This window comes from Oncorhynchus mykiss, unplaced genomic scaffold (genome assembly GCF_013265735.2).
Source record: "Oncorhynchus mykiss isolate Arlee unplaced genomic scaffold, USDA_OmykA_1.1 un_scaffold_490, whole genome shotgun sequence".
NCBI classification, from domain to species: Eukaryota; Metazoa; Chordata; class Actinopteri; order Salmoniformes; family Salmonidae; genus Oncorhynchus; species Oncorhynchus mykiss.
Genome location: NW_023493937.1, coordinates 17,501 through 39,038, shown reverse-complemented (window position 1 = coordinate 39,038; position 21,538 = coordinate 17,501). Strand labels below are relative to the sequence as shown.

Genomic DNA, 21,538 nt, shown 5'->3' with positions numbered 1-21,538 from the left:
CAAGGCAGTGACAAAAAGCTTACAGCACCTGGTATTCCCAGGCGGTCTCCCATCCAAGTACTAACCAGGCCCGACCCTGCTTAGCTTCCGAGATCGGACGAGATCAGGCGTACTCAGGCCGGTGTGGCCGTAAGCGAGAAACTATCTCTTGGTGCACTATGTAAAGTCAAAGTGAGCCTGATTAACAGCTGTTGCATTTCCACCATTTAGATAAGCATCTTTGTGTCACTCAAAAAGTGGAAGAAATTGCATATACTGTAGCCATAATTTGTAGCACAGATTGTTGGATGAAATACAAACTAACCTTGCTTACTTATTTCAAAGCGAGGGCACATATTTCAGCCTTGTGGGAAAAAACGGACAAAGAGTTGAAATTCCACAAGGCAGTGACAAAAAGCTTACAGCACCTGGTATTCCCAGGCGGTCTCCCATCCAAGTACTAACCAGGCCCGACCCTGCTTAGCTTCCGAGATCGGACGAGATCAGGCGTACTCAGGCCGGTGTGGCCGTAAGCGAAAGGCAATCTCAAAAAGTGGATGAAATTGCATATACTGTAGCCATAATTTGTAGCACAGATTGTTGGATGAAATACAAACTAACCTTGCTTACTTATTTCAAAGCGAGGGCACATATTTCAGCCTTGTGGGAAAAAACGGACAAAGAGTTGAAATTCCACAAGGCAGTGACAAAAAGCTTACAGCACCTGGTATTCCCAGGCGGTCTCCCATCCAAGTACTAACCAGGCCCGACCCTGCTTAGCTTCCGAGATCGGACGAGATCAGGCGTACTCAGGCCGGTGTGGCCGTAAGCGAGAAACTATCTCTTGGTGCACTATGTAAAGTCAAAGTGAGCCTGATTAACAGCTGTTGCATTTCCACCATTTAGATAAGCATCTTTGTGTCACTCAAAAAGTGGAAGAAATTGCATATACTGTAGCCATAATTTGTAGCACAGATTGTTGGATGAAATACAAACTAACCTTGCTTACTTATTTCAAAGCGAGGGCACATATTTCAGCCTTGTGGGAAAAAACGGACAAAGAGTTGAAATTCCACAAGGCAGTGACAAAAAGCTTACAGCACCTGGTATTCCCAGGCGGTCTCCCATCCAAGTACTAACCAGGCCCGACCCTGCTTAGCTTCCGAGATCGGACGAGATCAGGCGTACTCAGGCCGGTGTGGCCGTAAGCGAGAAACTATCTCTTGGTGCACTATGTAAAGTCAAAGTGAGCCTGATTAACAGCTGTTGCATTTCCACCATTTAGATAAGCATCTTTGTGTCACTCAAAAAGTGGAAGAAATTGCATATACTGTAGCCATAATTTGTAGCACAGATTGTTGGATGAAATACAAACTAACCTTGCTTACTTATTTCAAAGCGAGGGCACATATTTCAGCCTTGTGGGAAAAAACGGACAAAGAGTTGAAATTCCACAAGGCAGTGACAAAAAGCTTACAGCACCTGGTATTCCCAGGCGGTCTCCCATCCAAGTACTAACCAGGCCCGACCCTGCTTAGCTTCCGAGATCGGACGAGATCAGGCGTACTCAGGCCGGTGTGGCCGTAAGCGAGAAACTATCTCTTGGTGCACTATGTAAAGTCAAAGTGAGCCTGATTAACAGCTGTTGCATTTCCACCATTTAGATAAGCATCTTTGTGTCACTCAAAAAGTGGAAGAAATTGCATATACTGTAGCCATAATTTGTAGCACAGATTGTTGGATGAAATACAAACTAACCTTGCTTACTTATTTCAAAGCGAGGGCACATATTTCAGCCTTGTGGGAAAAAACGGACAAAGAGTTGAAATTCCACAAGGCAGTGACAAAAAGCTTACAGCACCTGGTATTCCCAGGCGGTCTCCCATCCAAGTACTAACCAGGCCCGACCCTGCTTAGCTTCCGAGATCGGACGAGATCAGGCGTACTCAGGCCGGTGTGGCCGTAAGCGAAAGGCAATCTCAAAAAGTGGATGAAATTGCATATACTGTAGCCATAATTTGTAGCACAGATTGTTGGATGAAATACAAACTAACCTTGCTTACTTATTTCAAAGCGAGGGCACATATTTCAGCCTTGTGGGAAAAAACGGACAAAGAGTTGAAATTCCACAAGGCAGTGACAAAAAGCTTACAGCACCTGGTATTCCCAGGCGGTCTCCCATCCAAGTACTAACCAGGCCCGACCCTGCTTAGCTTCCGAGATCGGACGAGATCAGGCGTACTCAGGCCGGTGTGGCCGTAAGCGAGAAACTATCTCTTGGTGCACTATGTAAAGTCAAAGTGAGCCTGATTAACAGCTGTTGCATTTCCACCATTTAGATAAGCATCTTTGTGTCACTCAAAAAGTGGAAGAAATTGCATATACTGTAGCCATAATTTGTAGCACAGATTGTTGGATGAAATACAAACTAACCTTGCTTACTTATTTCAAAGCGAGGGCACATATTTCAGCCTTGTGGGAAAAAACGGACAAAGAGTTGAAATTCCACAAGGCAGTGACAAAAAGCTTACAGCACCTGGTATTCCCAGGCGGTCTCCCATCCAAGTACTAACCAGGCCCGACCCTGCTTAGCTTCCGAGATCGGACGAGATCAGGCGTACTCAGGCCGGTGTGGCCGTAAGCGAGAAACTATCTCTTGGTGCACTATGTAAAGTCAAAGTGAGCCTGATTAACAGCTGTTGCATTTCCACCATTTAGATAAGCATCTTTGTGTCACTCAAAAAGTGGAAGAAATTGCATATACTGTAGCCATAATTTGTAGCACAGATTGTTGGATGAAATACAAACTAACCTTGCTTACTTATTTCAAAGCGAGGGCACATATTTCAGCCTTGTGGGAAAAAACGGACAAAGAGTTGAAATTCCACAAGGCAGTGACAAAAAGCTTACAGCACCTGGTATTCCCAGGCGGTCTCCCATCCAAGTACTAACCAGGCCCGACCCTGCTTAGCTTCCGAGATCGGACGAGATCAGGCGTACTCAGGCCGGTGTGGCCGTAAGCGAAAGGCAATCTCAAAAAGTGGATGAAATTGCATATACTGTAGCCATAATTTGTAGCACAGATTGTTGGATGAAATACAAACTAACCTTGCTTACTTATTTCAAAGCGAGGGCACATATTTCAGCCTTGTGGGAAAAAACGGACAAAGAGTTGAAATTCCACAAGGCAGTGACAAAAAGCTTACAGCACCTGGTATTCCCAGGCGGTCTCCCATCCAAGTACTAACCAGGCCCGACCCTGCTTAGCTTCCGAGATCGGACGAGATCAGGCGTACTCAGGCCGGTGTGGCCGTAAGCGAGAAACTATCTCTTGGTGCACTATGTAAAGTCAAAGTGAGCCTGATTAACAGCTGTTGCATTTCCACCATTTAGATAAGCATCTTTGTGTCACTCAAAAAGTGGAAGAAATTGCATATACTGTAGCCATAATTTGTAGCACAGATTGTTGGATGAAATACAAACTAACCTTGCTTACTTATTTCAAAGCGAGGGCACATATTTCAGCCTTGTGGGAAAAAACGGACAAAGAGTTGAAATTCCACAAGGCAGTGACAAAAAGCTTACAGCACCTGGTATTCCCAGGCGGTCTCCCATCCAAGTACTAACCAGGCCCGACCCTGCTTAGCTTCCGAGATCGGACGAGATCAGGCGTACTCAGGCCGGTGTGGCCGTAAGCGAGAAACTATCTCTTGGTGCACTATGTAAAGTCAAAGTGAGCCTGATTAACAGCTGTTGCATTTCCACCATTTAGATAAGCATCTTTGTGTCACTCAAAAAGTGGAAGAAATTGCATATACTGTAGCCATAATTTGTAGCACAGATTGTTGGATGAAATACAAACTAACCTTGCTTACTTATTTCAAAGCGAGGGCACATATTTCAGCCTTGTGGGAAAAAACGGACAAAGAGTTGAAATTCCACAAGGCAGTGACAAAAAGCTTACAGCACCTGGTATTCCCAGGCGGTCTCCCATCCAAGTACTAACCAGGCCCGACCCTGCTTAGCTTCCGAGATCGGACGAGATCAGGCGTACTCAGGCCGGTGTGGCCGTAAGCGAGAAACTATCTCTTGGTGCACTATGTAAAGTCAAAGTGAGCCTGATTAACAGCTGTTGCATTTCCACCATTTAGATAAGCATCTTTGTGTCACTCAAAAAGTGGAAGAAATTGCATATACTGTAGCCATAATTTGTAGCACAGATTGTTGGATGAAATACAAACTAACCTTGCTTACTTATTTCAAAGCGAGGGCACATATTTCAGCCTTGTGGGAAAAAACGGACAAAGAGTTGAAATTCCACAAGGCAGTGACAAAAAGCTTACAGCACCTGGTATTCCCAGGCGGTCTCCCATCCAAGTACTAACCAGGCCCGACCCTGCTTAGCTTCCGAGATCGGACGAGATCAGGCGTACTCAGGCCGGTGTGGCCGTAAGCGAAAGGCAATCTCAAAAAGTGGATGAAATTGCATATACTGTAGCCATAATTTGTAGCACAGATTGTTGGATGAAATACAAACTAACCTTGCTTACTTATTTCAAAGCGAGGGCACATATTTCAGCCTTGTGGGAAAAAACGGACAAAGAGTTGAAATTCCACAAGGCAGTGACAAAAAGCTTACAGCACCTGGTATTCCCAGGCGGTCTCCCATCCAAGTACTAACCAGGCCCGACCCTGCTTAGCTTCCGAGATCGGACGAGATCAGGCGTACTCAGGCCGGTGTGGCCGTAAGCGAGAAACTATCTCTTGGTGCACTATGTAAAGTCAAAGTGAGCCTGATTAACAGCTGTTGCATTTCCACCATTTAGATAAGCATCTTTGTGTCACTCAAAAAGTGGAAGAAATTGCATATACTGTAGCCATAATTTGTAGCACAGATTGTTGGATGAAATACAAACTAACCTTGCTTACTTATTTCAAAGCGAGGGCACATATTTCAGCCTTGTGGGAAAAAACGGACAAAGAGTTGAAATTCCACAAGGCAGTGACAAAAAGCTTACAGCACCTGGTATTCCCAGGCGGTCTCCCATCCAAGTACTAACCAGGCCCGACCCTGCTTAGCTTCCGAGATCGGACGAGATCAGGCGTACTCAGGCCGGTGTGGCCGTAAGCGAAAGGCAATCTCAAAAAGTGGATGAAATTGCATATACTGTAGCCATAATTTGTAGCACAGATTGTTGGATGAAATACAAACTAACCTTGCTTACTTATTTCAAAGCGAGGGCACATATTTCAGCCTTGTGGGAAAAAACGGACAAAGAGTTGAAATTCCACAAGGCAGTGACAAAAAGCTTACAGCACCTGGTATTCCCAGGCGGTCTCCCATCCAAGTACTAACCAGGCCCGACCCTGCTTAGCTTCCGAGATCGGACGAGATCAGGCGTACTCAGGCCGGTGTGGCCGTAAGCGAAAGGCAATCTCAAAAAGTGGATGAAATTGCATATACTGTAGCCATAATTTGTAGCACAGATTGTTGGATGAAATACAAACTAACCTTGCTTACTTATTTCAAAGCGAGGGCACATATTTCAGCCTTGTGGGAAAAAACGGACAAAGAGTTGAAATTCCACAAGGCAGTGACAAAAAGCTTACAGCACCTGGTATTCCCAGGCGGTCTCCCATCCAAGTACTAACCAGGCCCGACCCTGCTTAGCTTCCGAGATCGGACGAGATCAGGCGTACTCAGGCCGGTGTGGCCGTAAGCGAGAAACTATCTCTTGGTGCACTATGTAAAGTCAAAGTGAGCCTGATTAACAGCTGTTGCATTTCCACCATTTAGATAAGCATCTTTGTGTCACTCAAAAAGTGGAAGAAATTGCATATACTGTAGCCATAATTTGTAGCACAGATTGTTGGATGAAATACAAACTAACCTTGCTTACTTATTTCAAAGCGAGGGCACATATTTCAGCCTTGTGGGAAAAAACGGACAAAGAGTTGAAATTCCACAAGGCAGTGACAAAAAGCTTACAGCACCTGGTATTCCCAGGCGGTCTCCCATCCAAGTACTAACCAGGCCCGACCCTGCTTAGCTTCCGAGATCGGACGAGATCAGGCGTACTCAGGCCGGTGTGGCCGTAAGCGAAAGGCAATCTCAAAAAGTGGATGAAATTGCATATACTGTAGCCATAATTTGTAGCACAGATTGTTGGATGAAATACAAACTAACCTTGCTTACTTATTTCAAAGCGAGGGCACATATTTCAGCCTTGTGGGAAAAACGGACAAAGAGTTGAAATTCCACAAGGCAGTGACAAAAAGCTTACAGCACCTGGTATTCCCAGGCGGTCTCCCATCCAAGTACTAACCAGGCCCGACCCTGCTTAGCTTCCGAGATCGGACGAGATCAGGCGTACTCAGGCCGGTGTGGCCGTAAGCGAAAGGCAATCTCAAAAAGTGGATGAAATTGCATATACTGTAGCCATAATTTGTAGCACAGATTGTTGGATGAAATACAAACTAACCTTGCTTACTTATTTCAAAGCGAGGGCACATATTTCAGCCTTGTGGGAAAAAACGGACAAAGAGTTGAAATTCCACAAGGCAGTGACAAAAAGCTTACAGCACCTGGTATTCCCAGGCGGTCTCCCATCCAAGTACTAACCAGGCCCGACCCTGCTTAGCTTCCGAGATCGGACGAGATCAGGCGTACTCAGGCCGGTGTGGCCGTAAGCGAGAAACTATCTCTTGGTGCACCATGTAAAGTCAAAGTGAGCCTGATTAACAGCTGTTGCATTTCCACCATTTAGATAAGCATCTTTGTGTCACTCAAAAAGTGGAAGAAATTGCATATACTGTAGCCATAATTTGTAGCACAGATTGTTGGATGAAATACAAACTAACCTTGCTTACTTATTTCAAAGCGAGGGCACATATTTCAGCCTTGTGGGAAAAAACGGACAAAGAGTTGAAATTCCACAAGGCAGTGACAAAAAGCTTACAGCACCTGGTATTCCCAGGCGGTCTCCCATCCAAGTACTAACCAGGCCCGACCCTGCTTAGCTTCCGAGATCGGACGAGATCAGGCGTACTCAGGCCGGTGTGGCCGTAAGCGAAAGGCAATCTCAAAAAGTGGATGAAATTGCATATACTGTAGCCATAATTTGTAGCACAGATTGTTGGATGAAATACAAACTAACCTTGCTTACTTATTTCAAAGCGAGGGCACATATTTCAGCCTTGTGGGAAAAAACGGACAAAGAGTTGAAATTCCACAAGGCAGTGACAAAAAGCTTACAGCACCTGGTATTCCCAGGCGGTCTCCCATCCAAGTACTAACCAGGCCCGACCCTGCTTAGCTTCCGAGATCGGACGAGATCAGGCGTACTCAGGCCGGTGTGGCCGTAAGCGAAAGGCAATCTCAAAAAGTGGATGAAATTGCATATACTGTAGCCATAATTTGTAGCACAGATTGTTGGATGAAATACAAACTAACCTTGCTTACTTATTTCAAAGCGAGGGCACATATTTCAGCCTTGTGGGAAAAAACGGACAAAGAGTTGAAATTCCACAAGGCAGTGACAAAAAGCTTACAGCACCTGGTATTCCCAGGCGGTCTCCCATCCAAGTACTAACCAGGCCCGACCCTGCTTAGCTTCCGAGATCGGACGAGATCAGGCGTACTCAGGCCGGTGTGGCCGTAAGCGAGAAACTATCTCTTGGTGCACCATGTAAAGTCAAAGTGAGCCTGATTAACAGCTGTTGCATTTCCACCATTTAGATAAGCATCTTTGTGTCACTCAAAAAGTGGAAGAAATTGCATATACTGTAGCCATAATTTGTAGCACAGATTGTTGGATGAAATACAAACTAACCTTGCTTACTTATTTCAAAGCGAGGGCACATATTTCAGCCTTGTGGGAAAAAACGGACAAAGAGTTGAAATTCCACAAGGCAGTGACAAAAAGCTTACAGCACCTGGTATTCCCAGGCGGTCTCCCATCCAAGTACTAACCAGGCCCGACCCTGCTTAGCTTCCGAGATCGGACGAGATCAGGCGTACTCAGGCCGGTGTGGCCGTAAGCGAAAGGCAATCTCAAAAAGTGGATGAAATTGCATATACTGTAGCCATAATTTGTAGCACAGATTGTTGGATGAAATACAAACTAACCTGCTTACTTATTTCAAAGCGAGGGCACATATTTCAGCCTTGTGGGAAAAAACGGACAAAGAGTTGAAATTCCACAAGGCAGTGACAAAAAGCTTACAGCACCTGGTATTCCCAGGCGGTCTCCCATCCAAGTACTAACCAGGCCCGACCCAGCTTAGCTTCCGAGATCGGACGAGATCAGGCGTACTCAGGCCGGTGTGGCCGTAAGCGAAAGGCAATCTCAAAAAGTGGATGAAATTGCATATACTGTAGCCATAATTTGTAGCACAGATTGTTGGATGAAATACAAACTAACCTGCTTACTTATTTCAAAGCGAGGGCACATATTTCAGCCTTGTGGGAAAAAACGGACAAAGAGTTGAAATTCCACAAGGCAGTGACAAAAAGCTTACAGCACCTGGTATTCCCAGGCGGTCTCCCATCCAAGTAACTAACCAGGCCCGACCCTGCTTAGCTTCCGAGATCGGACGAGATCACGCGTACTCAGGCCGGTGTGGCCGTAAGCTAAAGGCAATCTCAAAAAGTGGATGAAATTGCATATACTGTAGCCATAATTTGTAGCACAGATTGTTGGATGAAATACAAACTAACCTTTGCTTACTTATTTCAAAGCGAGGGCACATATTTCAGCCTGTGGGAAAAAACGGACAAAGAGTTGAAATTCCACAAGGCAGTGACAAAAAGCTTACAGCACCTGGTATTCCCAGGCGGTCTCCCATCCCAAGTACTAACCAGGCCGACCTGCTTAGCTTCCGAGATCGGACGAGATCAGGCGTACTCAGGCCGGTGTGGCCGTAAGCGAAAGGCAATCTCAAAAAGTGGATGAAATTGCATATACTGTAGCCAATAATTTGTAGCACAGATTGTTGGATGAAATACAAACTAACCTTGCTTACTTATTTCAAAGCGAGGGCACATATTTCAGCCTTTGTGGGAAAAAACGGACAAAGAGTTGGAAATTCCACAAGGCAGTGACAAAAAGCTTACAGCACCTGGTATTCCCAGGCGGTCTCCCATCCAAGTACTAACCAGGCCGACCCTGCTTAGCTTCCGAGATCGGACGAGATCAGGCGTACTCAGGCCGGTGTGGCCGTAAGCGAAAGGCAATCTCAAAAAGTGGATGAAATTGCATATACTGTAGCCATAATTTGTAGCACAGATTGTTGGATGAAATACAAACTAACCTTGCTTACTTATTTCAAAGCGAGGGCACATATTTTCAGCCTTGTGGAAAAAAACGGACAAAGAGTTGAAATCCACAAGGCAGTGACAAAAAGCTTACAGCACCTGGTATTCCCAGGCGGTCTCCCATCCAAGTACTAACCAGGCCCGACCCTGCTTAGTTTCCGAGATCGGACGAGATCAGGCGTACTCAGGCCGGTATGGCCGTAAGCGAGAACCTATCTCTTGGTGCACCATGTAAAGTCAAAGTGAGCTGATTAACAGCTGTTGCATTTCACCATTTAGATAAGCATCTTTGTGTCACTCAAAAAGTGGAAGAATTGCATATACTGTAGCCATAATTTGTAGCACAGATTGTTGGATGAAATACAAACTAACCTTGCTTACTTATTTCAAAGCGAGGGCACATATTTCAGCCTTGTGGGAAAAAACGGACAAAGAGTTGAAATTCCACAAGGCAGTGACAAAAGCTTACAGCACCTGGTATTCCCAGGCGGTCTCCATCCAAGTACTAACCAGGCCCGACCCTTGCTTAGCTTCCGAGATCGGACGAGATCAGGCGTACTCAGGCCGGTGTGGCCGTAAGCGAAAGGCAATCTCAAAAAGTGGATGAAATTGCATATACTGTAGCCATAATTTGTAGCACAGATTGTTGGATGAAATACAAACTAACCTTGCTTACTTATTTCAAAGCGAGGGCACATATTTCAGCCTTGTGGGAAAAAACGGACAAAGAGTTGAAATTCCACAAGGCAGTGACAAAAAGCTTACAGCACCTGGTATTCCCAGGCGGTCTCCCATCCAAGTACTAACCAGGCCCGACCCTGCTTAGCTTCCGAGATCGGACGAGATCAGGCGTACTCAGGCCGGTGTGGCCGTAAGCGAAAGGCAATCTCAAAAGTGGATGAAAATTGCATATACTGTAGCCATAATTTGTAGCACAGATTGTTGGATGAAATACAAACTAACCTTGCTTACTTATTTCAAAGCGAGGGCACATATTTCAGCCTTGTGGGAAAAAACGGACAAAGAGTTGAAATTCCACAAGGCAGTGACAAAAAGCTTACAGCACCTGGTATTCCCAGGCGGTCCTCCCATCCAAGTACTAACCAGGCCCGACCCTGCTTAGCTTCCGAGATCGGACGAGATCAGGCGTACTCAGGCCGGTGTGGCCGTAAGCGAGAACTATCTCTTGGTGCACCATGTAAAGTCAAAGTGAGCCTGATTAACAGCTGTTGCATTTCCACCATTTAGATAAGCATCTTGTGTCACTCAAAAAGTGGAAGAAATTGCATATACTGTAGCCATAATTTGTAGCACAGATTGTTGGATGAAATACAAACTAACCTTGCTTACTTATTTCAAAGCGAGGGCACATATTTCAGCCTTGTGGGAAAAAACGGACAAAGAGTTGAAATTCCACAAGGCAGTGACAAAAAGCTTACAGCACCTGGTATTCCCAGGCGGTCTCCCATCCAAGTACTAACCAGGCCCGACCCAGCTTAGCTTCCGAGATCGGACGAGATCAGGCGTACTCAGGCCGGTGTGGCCGTAAGCGAAAGGCAATCTCAAAAAGTGGATGAAATTGCATATACTGTAGCCATAATTTGTAGCACAGATTGTTGGATGAAATACAAACTAACCTTGCTACTTATTTCAAAGCGAGGGCACATATTTCAGCCTTGTGGAAAAAACGGACAAAGAGTTGAAATTCCACAAGGCAGTGACAAAAAGCTTACAGCACCTGGTATTCCCAGGCGGTCTCCCATCCAAGTACTAACCAGGCCCGACCCTGCTTAGCTTCCGAGATCGGACGAGATCACGCGTACTCAGGCCGGTGTGGCCGTAAGCTAAAGGCAATCTCAAAAAGTGGATGAAATTGCATATACTGTAGCCATAATTTGTAGCACAGATTGTTGGATGAAATACAAACTAACCTTGCTTACTTATTCAAAGCGAGGGCACATATTTCAGCCTTGTGGGAAAAAAACGGACAAAGAGTTGAAATTCCACAAGGCAGTGACAAAAAGCTTACAGCACCTGGTATTCCCAGGCGGTCTCCCATCCAAGTACTAACCAGGCCCGACCCTGCTTAGCTTCAGAGATCGGACGAGATCAGGCGTACTCAGGCCGGTGTGGCCGTAAGCGAGAAACTATCTCTTGGTGCACTATGTAAAGTCAAAGTGAGCCTGATTAACAGCTGTTGCATTTCCACCATTTAGATAAGCATCTTTGTGTCACTCAAAAAGTGGAAGAAATTGCATATACTGTAGCCATAATTTGTAGCACAGATTGTTGGATGAAATACAAACTAACCTTGCTTACTTATTTCAAAGCGAGGGCACATATTTCAGCCTTGTGGGAAAAAAAACGGACAAAGAGTTGAAATTCCACAAGGCAGTGACAAAAAGCTTACAGCACCTGGTATTCCCAGGCGGTCTCCCATCCAGTACTAACCAGGCCCGACCCTGCTTAGCTTCCGAGATCGGACGAGATCAGGCGTACTCAGGCCGGTGTGGCCGTAAGCGAGAAACTATCTCTTGGTGCACCATGTAAAGTCAAAGTGAGCCTGATTAACAGCTGTTGCATTTCCACCATTTAGATAAGCATCTTTGTGTCACTCAAAAAGTGGAAGAAATTGCATATACTGTAGCCATAATTTGTAGCACAGATTGTTGGATGAAATACAAACTAACCTTGCTTACTTATTCAAAGCGAGGGCACATATTTCAGCCTTGTGGGAAAAAACGGACAAAGAGTTGAAATTCCAACAAGGCAGTGACAAAAAGCTTACAGCACCTGGTATTCCCAGGCGGTCTCCCATCCAAGTACTAACCAGGACCGACCCTGCTTAGCTTCCGAGATCGGACGAGATCAGGCGTACTCAGGCCGGTGTGGCCGTAAGCGAAAGGCAATCTCAAAAAGTGGATGAAATTGCATATACTGTAGCCATAATTTGTAGCACAGATTGTTGGATGAAATACAAACTAACCTTGCTTACTTATTTCAAAGCGAGGGCACATATTTCAGCCTTGTGGGAAAAAACGGCCAAAGAGTTGAAATTCCACAAGGCAGTGACAAAAAGCTTACAGCACCTGGTATTCCCAGGCGGTCTCCCATCCAAGTACTAACCAGGCCCGACCCTGCTTAGCTTCGGAGATCGGACGAGATCAGGCGTACTCAGGCCGGTGTGGCCGTAAGCGAAAGGCAATCTCAAAAAGTGGATGAAATTGCATATACTGTAGCCATAATTTGTAGCACAGATTGTTTGATGAAATACAAACTAACCTTGCTTACTTATTTCAAAGCGAGGGCACATATTTCAGCCTTGTGGGAAAAAACGGACAAAGAGTTGAAATTCCACAAGGCAGTGACAAAAAGCTTACAGCACCTGGTATTCCCAGGCGGTCTCCCATCCAAGTACTAACCAGGCCCGACCCTGCTTAGCTTCCGAGATCGGACGAGATCAGGCGTACTCAGGCCGGTGTGGCCGTAAGCGAGAAACTATCTCTTGGTGCACCATGTAAAGTCAAAGTGAGCCTGATTAACAGCTGTTGCATTTCCACCATTTAGATAAGCATCTTTGTGTCACTCAAAAAGTGGAAGAAATTGCATATACTGTAGCCATAATTTGTAGCACAGATTGTTGGATGAAATACAAACTAACCTTGCTTACTTATTTCAAAGCGAGGGCACATATTTCAGCCTTGTGGGAAAAAAACGGACAAAGAGTTGAAATTCCACAAGGCAGTGACAAAAAGCTTACAGCACCTGGTATTCCCAGGCGGTCTCCCATCCAAGTACTAACCAGGACCGACCCTGCTTAGCTTCCGAGATCGGACGAGATCAGGCGTACTCAGGCCGGTGTGGCCGTAAGCGAAAGGTAATCTCAAAAAGTGGATGAAATTGCATATACTGTAGCCATAATTTGTAGCACAGATTGTTGGATGAAATACAAACTAACCTTGCTTACTTATTTCAAAGCGAGGGCACATATTTCAGCCTTGTGGGAAAAAACGGACAAAGAGTTGAAATTCCACAAGGCAGTGACAAAAAGCTTACAGCACCTGGTATTCCCAGGCGGTCTCCCATCCAAGTACTAACCAGGGCCCGACCCTGCTTAGCTTCCGAGATCGGACGAGATCAGCGAGAAATTGCATATACTGTAGCCATAATTTGCAGCACAGATTGTTGGATGAAATACAAACTAACCTTGCTTACTTATTTCAAAGCGAGGGCACATATTTCAGCCTTGTGGGAAAAAAACGGACAAAGAGTTGAAATTCCACAAGGCAGTGACAAAAAGCGTACAGCACCTGGTATTCCCAGGCGGTCTCCCATCCAAGTACTAACCAGGCCCGACCCTGCTTAGCTTCGAGATCGGACGAGATCAGGCGTACTCAGGCCGGTGTGGGCCGTAAGCGAAAGGCAATCTCAAAAGTGGAAGAAATTGCATATACTGTAGCCATAATTTGTAGCACAGATTGTTGGATGAAATACAAACTAACCTTGCTTACTTATTTCAAAGCGAGGGCACATATTTCAGCCTTGTGGGAAAAAACGGACAAAGAGTTGAAATTCCACAAGGCAGTGACAAAAAGCTTACAGCACCTGGTATTCCCAGGCGGTCTCCCATCCAAGTACTAACCAGGCCCGACCCTGCTTAGCTTCCGAGATCGGACGAGATCAGGCGTACTCAGGCCGGTGTGGCCGGTAAGCGAGAAACTATCTCTTGGTGCACCATGTAAAGTCAAAGTGAGCCTGATTAACAGCTGTTGCATTTCCACCATTTAGATAAGCATCTTTGTGTCACTCAAAAAGTGGAAGAAATTGCATATACTGTAGCCATAATTTGTAGCACAGATTGTTGGATGAAAATACAAACTAACCTTGCTTACTTATTTCAAAGCGAGGGCACATATTTCAGCCTTGTGGGAAAAAAACGGACAAAGAGTTGAAATTCCACCAAGGCAGTGACAAAAAGCTTACAGCACCTGGTATTCCCAGGCGGTCTCCCATCCAAGTACTAACCAGGACCGACCCTGCTTAGCTTCCGAGATCGGACGAGATCAGGCGTACTCAGGCCGGTGTGGCCGTAAGCGAAAGGCTAATCTCAAAAAGTGGATGAAATTGCATATACTGTAGCCATAATTTGTAGCACAGATTGTTGGATGAAATACAAACTAACCTTGCTTACTTATTTCAAAGCGAGGGCACATATTTCAGCCTTGTGGGAAAAAACGGACAAAGAGTTGAAATTCCACAAGGCAGTGACAAAAAGCTTACAGCACCTGGTATTCCCAGGCGGTCTCCCATCCAAGTACTAACCAGGCCCGACCCTGCTTAGCTTCCGAGATCGGACGAGATCAGCGAGAAATTGCATATACTGTAGCCATAATTTGCAGCACAGATTGTTGGATGAAATACAAACTAACCTTGCTTACTTATTTCAAAGCGAGGGCACATATTTCAGCCTTGTGGGAAAAAACGGACAAAGAGTTGAAATTCCACAAGGCAGTGACAAAAAGCTTACAGCACCTGGTATTCCCAGGCGGTCTCCCATCCAAGTACTAACCAGGCCCGACCCTGCTTAGCTTCCGAGATCGGACGAGATCAGGCGTACTCAGGCCGGTGTGGCCGTAAGCGAAAGGCAATCTCAAAAAGTGGAAGAAATTGCATATACTGTAGCCATAATTTGTAGCACAGATTGTTGGATGAAATACAAACTAACCTTGCTTACTTATTTCAAAGCGAGGGCACATATTTCAGCCTTGTGGGAAAAAACGGACAAAGAGTTGAAATTCCACAAGGCAGTGACAAAAAGCTTACAGCACCTGGTATTCCCAGGCGGTCTCCCATCCAAGTACTAACCAGGCCCGACCCTGCTTAGCTTCCGAGATCGGACGAGATCAGGCGTACTCAGGCCGGTGTGGCCGTAAGCGAAAGGCAATCTCAAAAAGTGGATGAAATTGCATATACTGTAGCCATAATTTGTAGCACAGATTGTTGGATGAAATACAAACTAACCTTGCTTACTTATTTCAAAGCGAGGGCACATATTTCAGCCTTGTGGGAAAAAACGGACAAAGAGTTGAAATTCCACAAGGCAGTGACAAAAAGCGTACAGCACCTGGTATTCCCAGGCGGTCTCCCATCAAGTACTAACCAGGCCCGACCTGCTTAGCTTCCGAGATCGGACGAGATCAGGCGTACTCAGGCCGGTGTGGCCGTAAGCGAAAGGCAATCTCAAAAAGTGGATGAAATTGCATATACTGTAGCCATAATTTGTAGCACAGATTGTTGGATGAAATACAAACTAACCTTGCTTACTTATTTCAAAGCGAGGGCACATATTTCAGCCTTGTGGGAAAAAACGGACAAAGAGTTGAAATTCCACAAGGCAGTGACAAAAAGCTTACAGCACCTGGTATTCCCAGGCGGTCCTCCCATCCAAGTACTAACCAGGCCCGACCCTGCTTAGCTTCCGAGATCAGACGAGATCAGGCGTACTCAGGCCGGTGTGGCCGTAAGCGAGAAACTATCTCTTGGTGCACCATGTAAAGTCAAAGTGAGCCTGATTAACAGCTGTTGCATTTCCACCATTTAGATAAGCATCTTTGTGTCACCTCAAAAAGTGGAAGAAATTGCATATACTGTAGCCATAATTTGTAGCACAGATTGTTGGATGAAATACAAACTAACCTTGGCTTACTTATTTCAAAGCGAGGGCACATATTTCAGCCTTGTGGGGAAAAAAACGGGACAAAGAAGTTGAAATTCCACAAGGCAGTGACAAAAGCTTACAGCACCTGGTATTCCCCAGGCGGTCCTCCCATCCAAGTACTAACCAGGCCCGACCCTGCTTAGCTTCTCCGAGATCGGACGAGATCAGCGAGAAATTGCATATACTGTAGGCCATAATTTTGCAGCACAGATTGTTGGATGAAATACAAACTAACCTTGCTTACTTATTCAAAGGCGAGGGCACATATTTCAGCCTTGTGGGAAAAAACGGACAAAGAGTTGAAATTCCACAAGGCAGTGACAAAAGCTTACAGCACCTGGTATTCCCAGGCGGTCTCCCATCCAAGTACTAACCAGGGCCCGACCCTGCTTAGCTTCCGAGATCGGACGAGATCAGGCGTACTCAGGCCGGTGTGGGCCGTAAGCGAGAAACTATCTCTTGTGCACTATGTAAAGTCAAAGTGAGCCTGATTAACAGCTGTTGCATTTCCACCATTTAGATAAGCATCTTTGTGTCACTCAAAAAGTGGAAGAAATTGCATATACTGTAGCCATAATTTGTAGCACAGATTGTTGGATGAAATACAAACTAACCTTGCTTACTTATTCAAAGCGAGGGCACATATTTCAGCCTTGTGGGAAAAAAACGGACAAAGAGTTGAAATTCCACAAGGCAGTGACAAAAAGCTTACAGCACCTGGTATTCCCAGGCGGTCTCCCATCCAAGTACTAACCAGGCCCGACCCTGCTTAGCTTCCGAGATCGGACGAGATCAGGCGTACTCAGGCCGGTGTGGCCGTAAGCGAAAGGCAATCTCAAAAAGTGGAAGAAAATTGCATATACTGTAGCCATAATTTGTAGCACAGATTGTTGGATGAAATACAAACTAACCTTGCTTACTTATTTCAAAGCGAGGGCACATATTTCAGCCTTGTGGGAAAAAACGGACAAAGAGTTGAAATTCCACAAGGCAGTGACAAAAAGCTTACAGCACCTGGTATTCCCAGGCGGTCTCCCATCCAAGTACTAACCAGGCCCGACCCTGCTTAGCTTCCGAGATCGGACGAGATCAGGCGTACTCAGGCCGGTGTGGCCGTAAGCGAAAGGCAATCTCAAAAAGTGGAAGAAATTGCATATACTGTAGCCATAATTTGTAGCACAGATTGTTGGATGAAATACAAACTAACCTTGCTTACTTATTTCAAAGCGAGGGCACATATTTCAGCCTTGTGGGAAAAAACGGACAAAGAGTTGAAATTCCACAAGGCAGTGACAAAAAGCGTACAGCACCTGGTATTCCCAGGCGGTCTCCCATCCAAGTACTAACCAGGCCCGACCCTGCTTAGCTTCCGAGATCGGACGAGATCAGGCGTACTCAGGCCGGTGTGGCCGTAAGCGAAAGGCAATCTCAAAAAGTGGATGAAATTGCATATACTGTAGCCATAATTTGTAGCACAGATTGTTGGATGAAATACAAACTAACCTTGCTTACTTATTTCAAAGCGAGGGCACATATTTCAGCCTTGTGGGAAAAAACGGACAAAGAGTTGAAATTCCACAAGGCAGTGACAAAAAGCTTACAGCACCTGGTATTCCCAGGCGGTCTCCCATCCAAGTACTAACCAGGCCCGACCCTGCTTAGCTTCCGAGATCAGACGAGATCAGGCGTACTCAGGCCGGTGTGGCCGTAAGCGAGAAACTATCTCTTGGTGCACCATGTAAAGTCAAAGTGAGCCTGATTAACAGCTGTTGCATTTCCACCATTTAGATAAGCATCTTGTGTCACTCAAAAAGTGGAAGAAATTGCATATACTGTAGCCATAATTTGTAGCACAGATTGTTGGATGAAATACAAACTAACCTTGCTTACTTATTTCAAAGCGAGGGCACATATTTCAGCCTTGTGGGAAAAAACGGACAAAGAGTTGAAATTCCACAAGGCAGTGACAAAAAGCTTACAGCACCTGGTATTCCCAGGCGGTCTCCCATCCAAGTACTAACCAGGACCGACCCTGCTTAGCTTCCGAGATCGGACGAGATCAGGCGTACTCAGCCGGTGTGGCCGTAAGCGAAAGGTAATCTCAAAAAGTGGATGAAATTGCATATACTGTAGCCATAATTTGTAGCACAGATTGTTGGATGAAATACAAACTAACCTTGCTTACTTATTTCAAAGCGAGGGCACATATTTCAGCCTTGTGGGAAAAAAACGGACAAAGAGTTGAAATTCCACAAGGCAGTGACAAAAAGCTTACAGCACCTGGTATTCCCAGGCCCGACCCTGCTTAGCTTCCGAGATCGGACGAGATCAGCGAGAAATTGCATATACTGTAGCCATAATTTGCAGCACAGATTGTTGGATGAAATACAAACTAACTTGCTTACTTATTTCAAAGCGAGGGCACATATTTCAGCCTTGTGGGAAAAAACGGACAAAGAGTTGAAATTCCACAAGGCAGTGACAAAAAGCTTACAGCACCTGGTATTCCCAGGCCCGACCCTGCTTAGCTTCCGAGATCGGACGAGATCAGCGAGAAATTGCATATACTGTAGCCATAATTTGCAGCACAGATTGTTGATGAAATACAAACTAACCTTGCTTACTTATTTCAAAGCGAGGGCACATATTTCAGCCTTGTGGGAAAAAACGGACAAAGAGTTGAAATTCCACAAGGCAGTGACAAAAAGCTTACAGCACCTGGTATTCCCGGGCGGTCCTCCCATCCAAGTACTAACCAGGTCCCGACCCTGCTTAGCTTCCGAGATCGGACGAGATCAGCGAGAAATTGCATATACTGTAGCCATAATTTGCAGCACAGATTGTTGGATGAAATACAAACTAACCTTGCTTACTTATTTCAAAGCGAGGGCACATATTTCAGCCTTGTGGGAAAAAAAACGGACAAAGAGTTGAAATTCCACAAGGCAGTGACAAAAAGCTTACAGCACCTGGTATTCCCAGGCGGTCTCCCATCCAAGTACTAACCAGGCCCGACCCTGCTTAGCTTCCGAGATCGGACGAGATCAGGCGTACTCAGGCCGGTGTGGCCGTAAGCGAGAAACTATCTCTTGGTGCACTATGTAAAGTCAAAGTGAGCCTGATTAACAGCTGTTGCATTTCCACCATTTAGATAAGCATCTTTGTGTCACTCAAAAAGTGGAAGAAATTGCATATACTGTAGCCATATTTGTAGCACAGATTGTTGGATGAAAATACAAACTAACCTTGCTTACTTATTTCAAAGCGAGGGCACATATTTCAGCCTTGTGGGAAAAAACGGACAAAGAGTTGAAATTCCACAAGGCAGTGACAAAAAAGCTTACAGCACCTGGTATTCCCAGGCGGTCTCCCATCCAAGTACTAAACAGGCCCGACCCTGCTTAGCTTCCGAGATCGGACGAGATCAGGCGGTACTCAGGCCGTGGTGTGGCCGTAAGCGAAAGGCAATCTCAAAAAGTGGAAGAAATTGCATATACTGTAGCCATAATTTGTAGCACAGATTGTTGGATGAAATACAAACTAACCTTGCTTACTTATTTCAAAGCGAGGGCACATATTTCAGCCTTGTGGGAAAAAACGGACAAAGAGTTGAAATTCCACAAGGCAGTGACAAAAAGCTTACAGCACCTGGTATTCCCAGGCGGTCTCCCATCCAAGTACTAACCAGGCCCGACCCTGCTTAGCTTCCGAGATCGGACGAGATCAGGCGTACTCAGCCGGTGTGGCCGTAAGCGAAAGGCAATCTCAAAAAGTGGATGAAATTGCATATACTGTAGCCATAATTTGTAGCACAGATTGTTGGATGAAATACAAACTAACCTTGCTTACTTATTTCAAAGCGAGGGCACATATTTCAGCCTTGTGGGAAAAAACGGACAAAGAGTTGAAATTCCACAAGGCAGTGACAAAAAGCTTACAGCACCTGGTATTCCCAGGCGGTCTCCCCATCCAAGTACTAACCAGGCCCGACCCTGCTTAGCTTCCGAGATCGGACGAGATCAGGCGTACTCAGGCCGGTGTGGCCGTAAGCGAAAGGCAATCTCAAAAAGTGGATGAATTGCATATACTGTAGCCATAATTTGTAGCACAGATTGTTGGATGAAATACAAACTAACCTTGCTTACTTATTTCAAAGCGAGGGCACATATTTCAGCCTTGTGGGAAAAAACGGACAAAGAGTTGAAATTCCACAAGGCAGTGACAAAAAGCTTACAGCACCTGGTATTCCCAGGCGGTCTCCCATCCAAGTACTAACCAGGCCCGACCCTGCTTAGCTTCCGAGATCAGACGAGATCAGGCGTACTCAGGCCGGTGTGGCCGTAAGCGAGAAACTATCTCTTGGTGCACCATGTAAAGTCAAAGTGAGCCTGATTAACAGCTGTTGCATTTCCACCATTTAGATAAGCATCTTTGTGTCACTCAAAAAGTGGAAGAAATTGCATATACTGTAGCCATAATTTGTAGCACAGATTGTTGGATGAAATACAAACTAACCTTGCTTACTTATTTCAAAGCGAGGGCACATATTTCAGCCTTGTGGGAAAAAACGGACAAAGAGTTGAAATTCCACAAGGCAGTGACAAAAGCTTACAGCACCTGGTATTCCCAGGCGGTCTCCCATCCAAGTACTAACCAGGACCGACCCTGCTTAGCTTCCGAGATCGGACGAGCATCAGGCGTACTCAGGCCGGTGTGGCCGTAAGCGAAAGGTAATCTCAAAAAGTGGATGAAATTGCATATACTGTAGCCATAATTTGTAGCACAGATTGTTGGATGAAATACAAACTAACCTTGCTTACTTATTTCAAAGCGAGGGCACATATTTCAGCCTTGTGGGAAAAAACGGACAAAGAGTTGAAATTCCACAAGGCAGTGACAAAAAGCTTACAGCACCTGGTATTCCCAGGCCCGACCCTGCTTAGCTTCCGAGATCGGACGAGATCAGCGAGAAATTGCATATACTGTAGCCATAATTTGCAGCACAGATTGTTGGATGAAATACAAACTAACCTTGCTTACTTATTTCAAAGCGAGGGCACATATTTCAGCCTTGTGGGAAAAAACGGACAAAGAGTTGAAATTCCACAAGGCAGTGACAAAAGCTTACAGCACCTGGTATTCCCAGGCGGTCTCCCATCCAAGTACTAACCAGGCCCGACCCTGCTTAGCTTCCGAGATCGGACGAGATCAGGCGTACTCAGGCCGGTGTGGCCGTAAGCGAAAGGCAATCTCAAAAAGTGGAAGAAATTGCATATACTGTAGCCATAATTTGTAGCACAGATTGTTGGATGAAATACAAACTAACCTTGCTTACTTATTTCAAAGCGAGGGCACATATTTCAGCCTTGTGGGAAAAAACGGACAAAGAGTTGAAATTCCACAAGGCAGTGACAAAAAGCGTACAGCACCTGGTATTCCCAGGCGGTCTCCCATCCAAGTACTAACCAGGCCCGACCCTGCTTAGCTTCCGAGATCGGACGAGATCAGGCGTACTCAGGCCGGTG

The 21,538-nt window shown here is 45.5% G+C and overlaps 49 non-coding genes and 12 pseudogenes across 49 annotated transcripts in view; all 61 read right to left on the bottom strand.

Annotated features, from left to right (window-relative positions):
- Positions 1–16: 16 nt before the first annotated feature.
- LOC118958369 lies at positions 17–135 on the bottom strand. The gene has a single exon (XR_005047359.1). It is a non-coding gene; the product is annotated as a 5S ribosomal RNA (ribosomal RNA).
- Positions 136–395: 260 nt separating this feature from the next.
- Positions 396–514, bottom strand: LOC118958367. Its single transcript, XR_005047357.1, has one exon. It is a non-coding gene; the product is annotated as a 5S ribosomal RNA (ribosomal RNA).
- A 177-nt stretch (positions 515–691) lies between these two features.
- On the bottom strand, positions 692–810 carry LOC118958366. The gene has a single exon (XR_005047356.1). It is a non-coding gene; the product is annotated as a 5S ribosomal RNA (ribosomal RNA).
- A 260-nt stretch (positions 811–1,070) lies between these two features.
- LOC118958365 lies at positions 1,071–1,189 on the bottom strand. Its single transcript, XR_005047355.1, has one exon. It is a non-coding gene; the product is annotated as a 5S ribosomal RNA (ribosomal RNA).
- Positions 1,190–1,449: 260 nt separating this feature from the next.
- On the bottom strand, positions 1,450–1,568 carry LOC118958364. Its single transcript, XR_005047354.1, has one exon. It is a non-coding gene; the product is annotated as a 5S ribosomal RNA (ribosomal RNA).
- Positions 1,569–1,828: 260 nt separating this feature from the next.
- Positions 1,829–1,947, bottom strand: LOC118958363. The gene has a single exon (XR_005047353.1). It is a non-coding gene; the product is annotated as a 5S ribosomal RNA (ribosomal RNA).
- A 177-nt stretch (positions 1,948–2,124) lies between these two features.
- Positions 2,125–2,243, bottom strand: LOC118958362. Its single transcript, XR_005047352.1, has one exon. It is a non-coding gene; the product is annotated as a 5S ribosomal RNA (ribosomal RNA).
- A 260-nt stretch (positions 2,244–2,503) lies between these two features.
- On the bottom strand, positions 2,504–2,622 carry LOC118958361. The gene has a single exon (XR_005047351.1). It is a non-coding gene; the product is annotated as a 5S ribosomal RNA (ribosomal RNA).
- A 260-nt stretch (positions 2,623–2,882) lies between these two features.
- LOC118958360 lies at positions 2,883–3,001 on the bottom strand. The gene has a single exon (XR_005047350.1). It is a non-coding gene; the product is annotated as a 5S ribosomal RNA (ribosomal RNA).
- Positions 3,002–3,178: 177 nt separating this feature from the next.
- Positions 3,179–3,297, bottom strand: LOC118958359. Its single transcript, XR_005047349.1, has one exon. It is a non-coding gene; the product is annotated as a 5S ribosomal RNA (ribosomal RNA).
- Positions 3,298–3,557: 260 nt separating this feature from the next.
- LOC118958358 lies at positions 3,558–3,676 on the bottom strand. Its single transcript, XR_005047348.1, has one exon. It is a non-coding gene; the product is annotated as a 5S ribosomal RNA (ribosomal RNA).
- A 260-nt stretch (positions 3,677–3,936) lies between these two features.
- On the bottom strand, positions 3,937–4,055 carry LOC118958356. The gene has a single exon (XR_005047346.1). It is a non-coding gene; the product is annotated as a 5S ribosomal RNA (ribosomal RNA).
- Positions 4,056–4,315: 260 nt separating this feature from the next.
- Positions 4,316–4,434, bottom strand: LOC118958355. Its single transcript, XR_005047345.1, has one exon. It is a non-coding gene; the product is annotated as a 5S ribosomal RNA (ribosomal RNA).
- A 177-nt stretch (positions 4,435–4,611) lies between these two features.
- Positions 4,612–4,730, bottom strand: LOC118958354. Its single transcript, XR_005047344.1, has one exon. It is a non-coding gene; the product is annotated as a 5S ribosomal RNA (ribosomal RNA).
- Positions 4,731–4,990: 260 nt separating this feature from the next.
- On the bottom strand, positions 4,991–5,109 carry LOC118958353. The gene has a single exon (XR_005047343.1). It is a non-coding gene; the product is annotated as a 5S ribosomal RNA (ribosomal RNA).
- Positions 5,110–5,286: 177 nt separating this feature from the next.
- LOC118958352 lies at positions 5,287–5,405 on the bottom strand. Its single transcript, XR_005047342.1, has one exon. It is a non-coding gene; the product is annotated as a 5S ribosomal RNA (ribosomal RNA).
- A 177-nt stretch (positions 5,406–5,582) lies between these two features.
- On the bottom strand, positions 5,583–5,701 carry LOC118958351. The gene has a single exon (XR_005047341.1). It is a non-coding gene; the product is annotated as a 5S ribosomal RNA (ribosomal RNA).
- A 260-nt stretch (positions 5,702–5,961) lies between these two features.
- LOC118958350 lies at positions 5,962–6,080 on the bottom strand. Its single transcript, XR_005047340.1, has one exon. It is a non-coding gene; the product is annotated as a 5S ribosomal RNA (ribosomal RNA).
- A 176-nt stretch (positions 6,081–6,256) lies between these two features.
- On the bottom strand, positions 6,257–6,375 carry LOC118958349. The gene has a single exon (XR_005047339.1). It is a non-coding gene; the product is annotated as a 5S ribosomal RNA (ribosomal RNA).
- A 177-nt stretch (positions 6,376–6,552) lies between these two features.
- Positions 6,553–6,671, bottom strand: LOC118958348. The gene has a single exon (XR_005047338.1). It is a non-coding gene; the product is annotated as a 5S ribosomal RNA (ribosomal RNA).
- A 260-nt stretch (positions 6,672–6,931) lies between these two features.
- LOC118958347 lies at positions 6,932–7,050 on the bottom strand. The gene has a single exon (XR_005047337.1). It is a non-coding gene; the product is annotated as a 5S ribosomal RNA (ribosomal RNA).
- A 177-nt stretch (positions 7,051–7,227) lies between these two features.
- On the bottom strand, positions 7,228–7,346 carry LOC118958345. Its single transcript, XR_005047335.1, has one exon. It is a non-coding gene; the product is annotated as a 5S ribosomal RNA (ribosomal RNA).
- Positions 7,347–7,523: 177 nt separating this feature from the next.
- Positions 7,524–7,642, bottom strand: LOC118958344. The gene has a single exon (XR_005047334.1). It is a non-coding gene; the product is annotated as a 5S ribosomal RNA (ribosomal RNA).
- Positions 7,643–7,902: 260 nt separating this feature from the next.
- Positions 7,903–8,021, bottom strand: LOC118958343. Its single transcript, XR_005047333.1, has one exon. It is a non-coding gene; the product is annotated as a 5S ribosomal RNA (ribosomal RNA).
- Positions 8,022–8,197: 176 nt separating this feature from the next.
- On the bottom strand, positions 8,198–8,316 carry LOC118958520. Its single transcript, XR_005047510.1, has one exon. It is a non-coding gene; the product is annotated as a 5S ribosomal RNA (ribosomal RNA).
- A 176-nt stretch (positions 8,317–8,492) lies between these two features.
- On the bottom strand, positions 8,493–8,612 carry LOC118958547 (annotated as a pseudogene).
- A 177-nt stretch (positions 8,613–8,789) lies between these two features.
- LOC118958555 lies at positions 8,790–8,907 on the bottom strand (annotated as a pseudogene).
- A 180-nt stretch (positions 8,908–9,087) lies between these two features.
- On the bottom strand, positions 9,088–9,205 carry LOC118958541 (annotated as a pseudogene).
- A 177-nt stretch (positions 9,206–9,382) lies between these two features.
- Positions 9,383–9,501, bottom strand: LOC118958517. The gene has a single exon (XR_005047507.1). It is a non-coding gene; the product is annotated as a 5S ribosomal RNA (ribosomal RNA).
- Positions 9,502–9,757: 256 nt separating this feature from the next.
- Positions 9,758–9,876, bottom strand: LOC118958554 (annotated as a pseudogene).
- Positions 9,877–10,053: 177 nt separating this feature from the next.
- On the bottom strand, positions 10,054–10,172 carry LOC118958342. The gene has a single exon (XR_005047332.1). It is a non-coding gene; the product is annotated as a 5S ribosomal RNA (ribosomal RNA).
- Positions 10,173–10,349: 177 nt separating this feature from the next.
- On the bottom strand, positions 10,350–10,469 carry LOC118958536. Its single transcript, XR_005047526.1, has one exon. It is a non-coding gene; the product is annotated as a 5S ribosomal RNA (ribosomal RNA).
- A 258-nt stretch (positions 10,470–10,727) lies between these two features.
- LOC118958519 lies at positions 10,728–10,846 on the bottom strand. The gene has a single exon (XR_005047509.1). It is a non-coding gene; the product is annotated as a 5S ribosomal RNA (ribosomal RNA).
- Positions 10,847–11,021: 175 nt separating this feature from the next.
- Positions 11,022–11,140, bottom strand: LOC118958524. Its single transcript, XR_005047514.1, has one exon. It is a non-coding gene; the product is annotated as a 5S ribosomal RNA (ribosomal RNA).
- Positions 11,141–11,317: 177 nt separating this feature from the next.
- Positions 11,318–11,436, bottom strand: LOC118958516. The gene has a single exon (XR_005047506.1). It is a non-coding gene; the product is annotated as a 5S ribosomal RNA (ribosomal RNA).
- A 262-nt stretch (positions 11,437–11,698) lies between these two features.
- Positions 11,699–11,816, bottom strand: LOC118958529. The gene has a single exon (XR_005047519.1). It is a non-coding gene; the product is annotated as a 5S ribosomal RNA (ribosomal RNA).
- A 260-nt stretch (positions 11,817–12,076) lies between these two features.
- On the bottom strand, positions 12,077–12,195 carry LOC118958527. The gene has a single exon (XR_005047517.1). It is a non-coding gene; the product is annotated as a 5S ribosomal RNA (ribosomal RNA).
- A 177-nt stretch (positions 12,196–12,372) lies between these two features.
- On the bottom strand, positions 12,373–12,491 carry LOC118958518. Its single transcript, XR_005047508.1, has one exon. It is a non-coding gene; the product is annotated as a 5S ribosomal RNA (ribosomal RNA).
- A 177-nt stretch (positions 12,492–12,668) lies between these two features.
- Positions 12,669–12,787, bottom strand: LOC118958341. The gene has a single exon (XR_005047331.1). It is a non-coding gene; the product is annotated as a 5S ribosomal RNA (ribosomal RNA).
- A 261-nt stretch (positions 12,788–13,048) lies between these two features.
- On the bottom strand, positions 13,049–13,167 carry LOC118958526. Its single transcript, XR_005047516.1, has one exon. It is a non-coding gene; the product is annotated as a 5S ribosomal RNA (ribosomal RNA).
- A 426-nt stretch (positions 13,168–13,593) lies between these two features.
- On the bottom strand, positions 13,594–13,712 carry LOC118958557 (annotated as a pseudogene).
- A 176-nt stretch (positions 13,713–13,888) lies between these two features.
- Positions 13,889–14,008, bottom strand: LOC118958530. The gene has a single exon (XR_005047520.1). It is a non-coding gene; the product is annotated as a 5S ribosomal RNA (ribosomal RNA).
- Positions 14,009–14,271: 263 nt separating this feature from the next.
- Positions 14,272–14,390, bottom strand: LOC118958525. Its single transcript, XR_005047515.1, has one exon. It is a non-coding gene; the product is annotated as a 5S ribosomal RNA (ribosomal RNA).
- Positions 14,391–14,815: 425 nt separating this feature from the next.
- On the bottom strand, positions 14,816–14,934 carry LOC118958587. Its single transcript, XR_005047557.1, has one exon. It is a non-coding gene; the product is annotated as a 5S ribosomal RNA (ribosomal RNA).
- A 177-nt stretch (positions 14,935–15,111) lies between these two features.
- On the bottom strand, positions 15,112–15,230 carry LOC118958586. The gene has a single exon (XR_005047556.1). It is a non-coding gene; the product is annotated as a 5S ribosomal RNA (ribosomal RNA).
- Positions 15,231–15,407: 177 nt separating this feature from the next.
- On the bottom strand, positions 15,408–15,524 carry LOC118958552 (annotated as a pseudogene).
- Positions 15,525–15,701: 177 nt separating this feature from the next.
- LOC118958538 lies at positions 15,702–15,821 on the bottom strand (annotated as a pseudogene).
- Positions 15,822–16,338: 517 nt separating this feature from the next.
- LOC118958548 lies at positions 16,339–16,459 on the bottom strand (annotated as a pseudogene).
- Positions 16,460–16,718: 259 nt separating this feature from the next.
- Positions 16,719–16,837, bottom strand: LOC118958585. Its single transcript, XR_005047555.1, has one exon. It is a non-coding gene; the product is annotated as a 5S ribosomal RNA (ribosomal RNA).
- Positions 16,838–17,015: 178 nt separating this feature from the next.
- On the bottom strand, positions 17,016–17,134 carry LOC118958584. Its single transcript, XR_005047554.1, has one exon. It is a non-coding gene; the product is annotated as a 5S ribosomal RNA (ribosomal RNA).
- Positions 17,135–17,311: 177 nt separating this feature from the next.
- LOC118958522 lies at positions 17,312–17,430 on the bottom strand. The gene has a single exon (XR_005047512.1). It is a non-coding gene; the product is annotated as a 5S ribosomal RNA (ribosomal RNA).
- A 177-nt stretch (positions 17,431–17,607) lies between these two features.
- LOC118958515 lies at positions 17,608–17,726 on the bottom strand. The gene has a single exon (XR_005047505.1). It is a non-coding gene; the product is annotated as a 5S ribosomal RNA (ribosomal RNA).
- Positions 17,727–17,985: 259 nt separating this feature from the next.
- Positions 17,986–18,103, bottom strand: LOC118958551 (annotated as a pseudogene).
- An 867-nt stretch (positions 18,104–18,970) lies between these two features.
- LOC118958583 lies at positions 18,971–19,089 on the bottom strand. Its single transcript, XR_005047553.1, has one exon. It is a non-coding gene; the product is annotated as a 5S ribosomal RNA (ribosomal RNA).
- A 261-nt stretch (positions 19,090–19,350) lies between these two features.
- LOC118958549 lies at positions 19,351–19,472 on the bottom strand (annotated as a pseudogene).
- A 177-nt stretch (positions 19,473–19,649) lies between these two features.
- LOC118958539 lies at positions 19,650–19,767 on the bottom strand (annotated as a pseudogene).
- Positions 19,768–19,944: 177 nt separating this feature from the next.
- LOC118958535 lies at positions 19,945–20,064 on the bottom strand. Its single transcript, XR_005047525.1, has one exon. It is a non-coding gene; the product is annotated as a 5S ribosomal RNA (ribosomal RNA).
- Positions 20,065–20,240: 176 nt separating this feature from the next.
- On the bottom strand, positions 20,241–20,359 carry LOC118958514. Its single transcript, XR_005047504.1, has one exon. It is a non-coding gene; the product is annotated as a 5S ribosomal RNA (ribosomal RNA).
- A 259-nt stretch (positions 20,360–20,618) lies between these two features.
- Positions 20,619–20,738, bottom strand: LOC118958553 (annotated as a pseudogene).
- A 396-nt stretch (positions 20,739–21,134) lies between these two features.
- LOC118958581 lies at positions 21,135–21,253 on the bottom strand. The gene has a single exon (XR_005047551.1). It is a non-coding gene; the product is annotated as a 5S ribosomal RNA (ribosomal RNA).
- Positions 21,254–21,430: 177 nt separating this feature from the next.
- LOC118958521 overlaps positions 21,431–21,538 on the bottom strand; it is a 119-nt gene continuing 11 nt past the window's right edge. Inside the window, exon 1 of the ribosomal RNA XR_005047511.1 lies at positions 21,431–21,538. This exon is cut by the window's right edge and continues 11 nt beyond it. This is a non-coding gene — a ribosomal RNA (5S ribosomal RNA).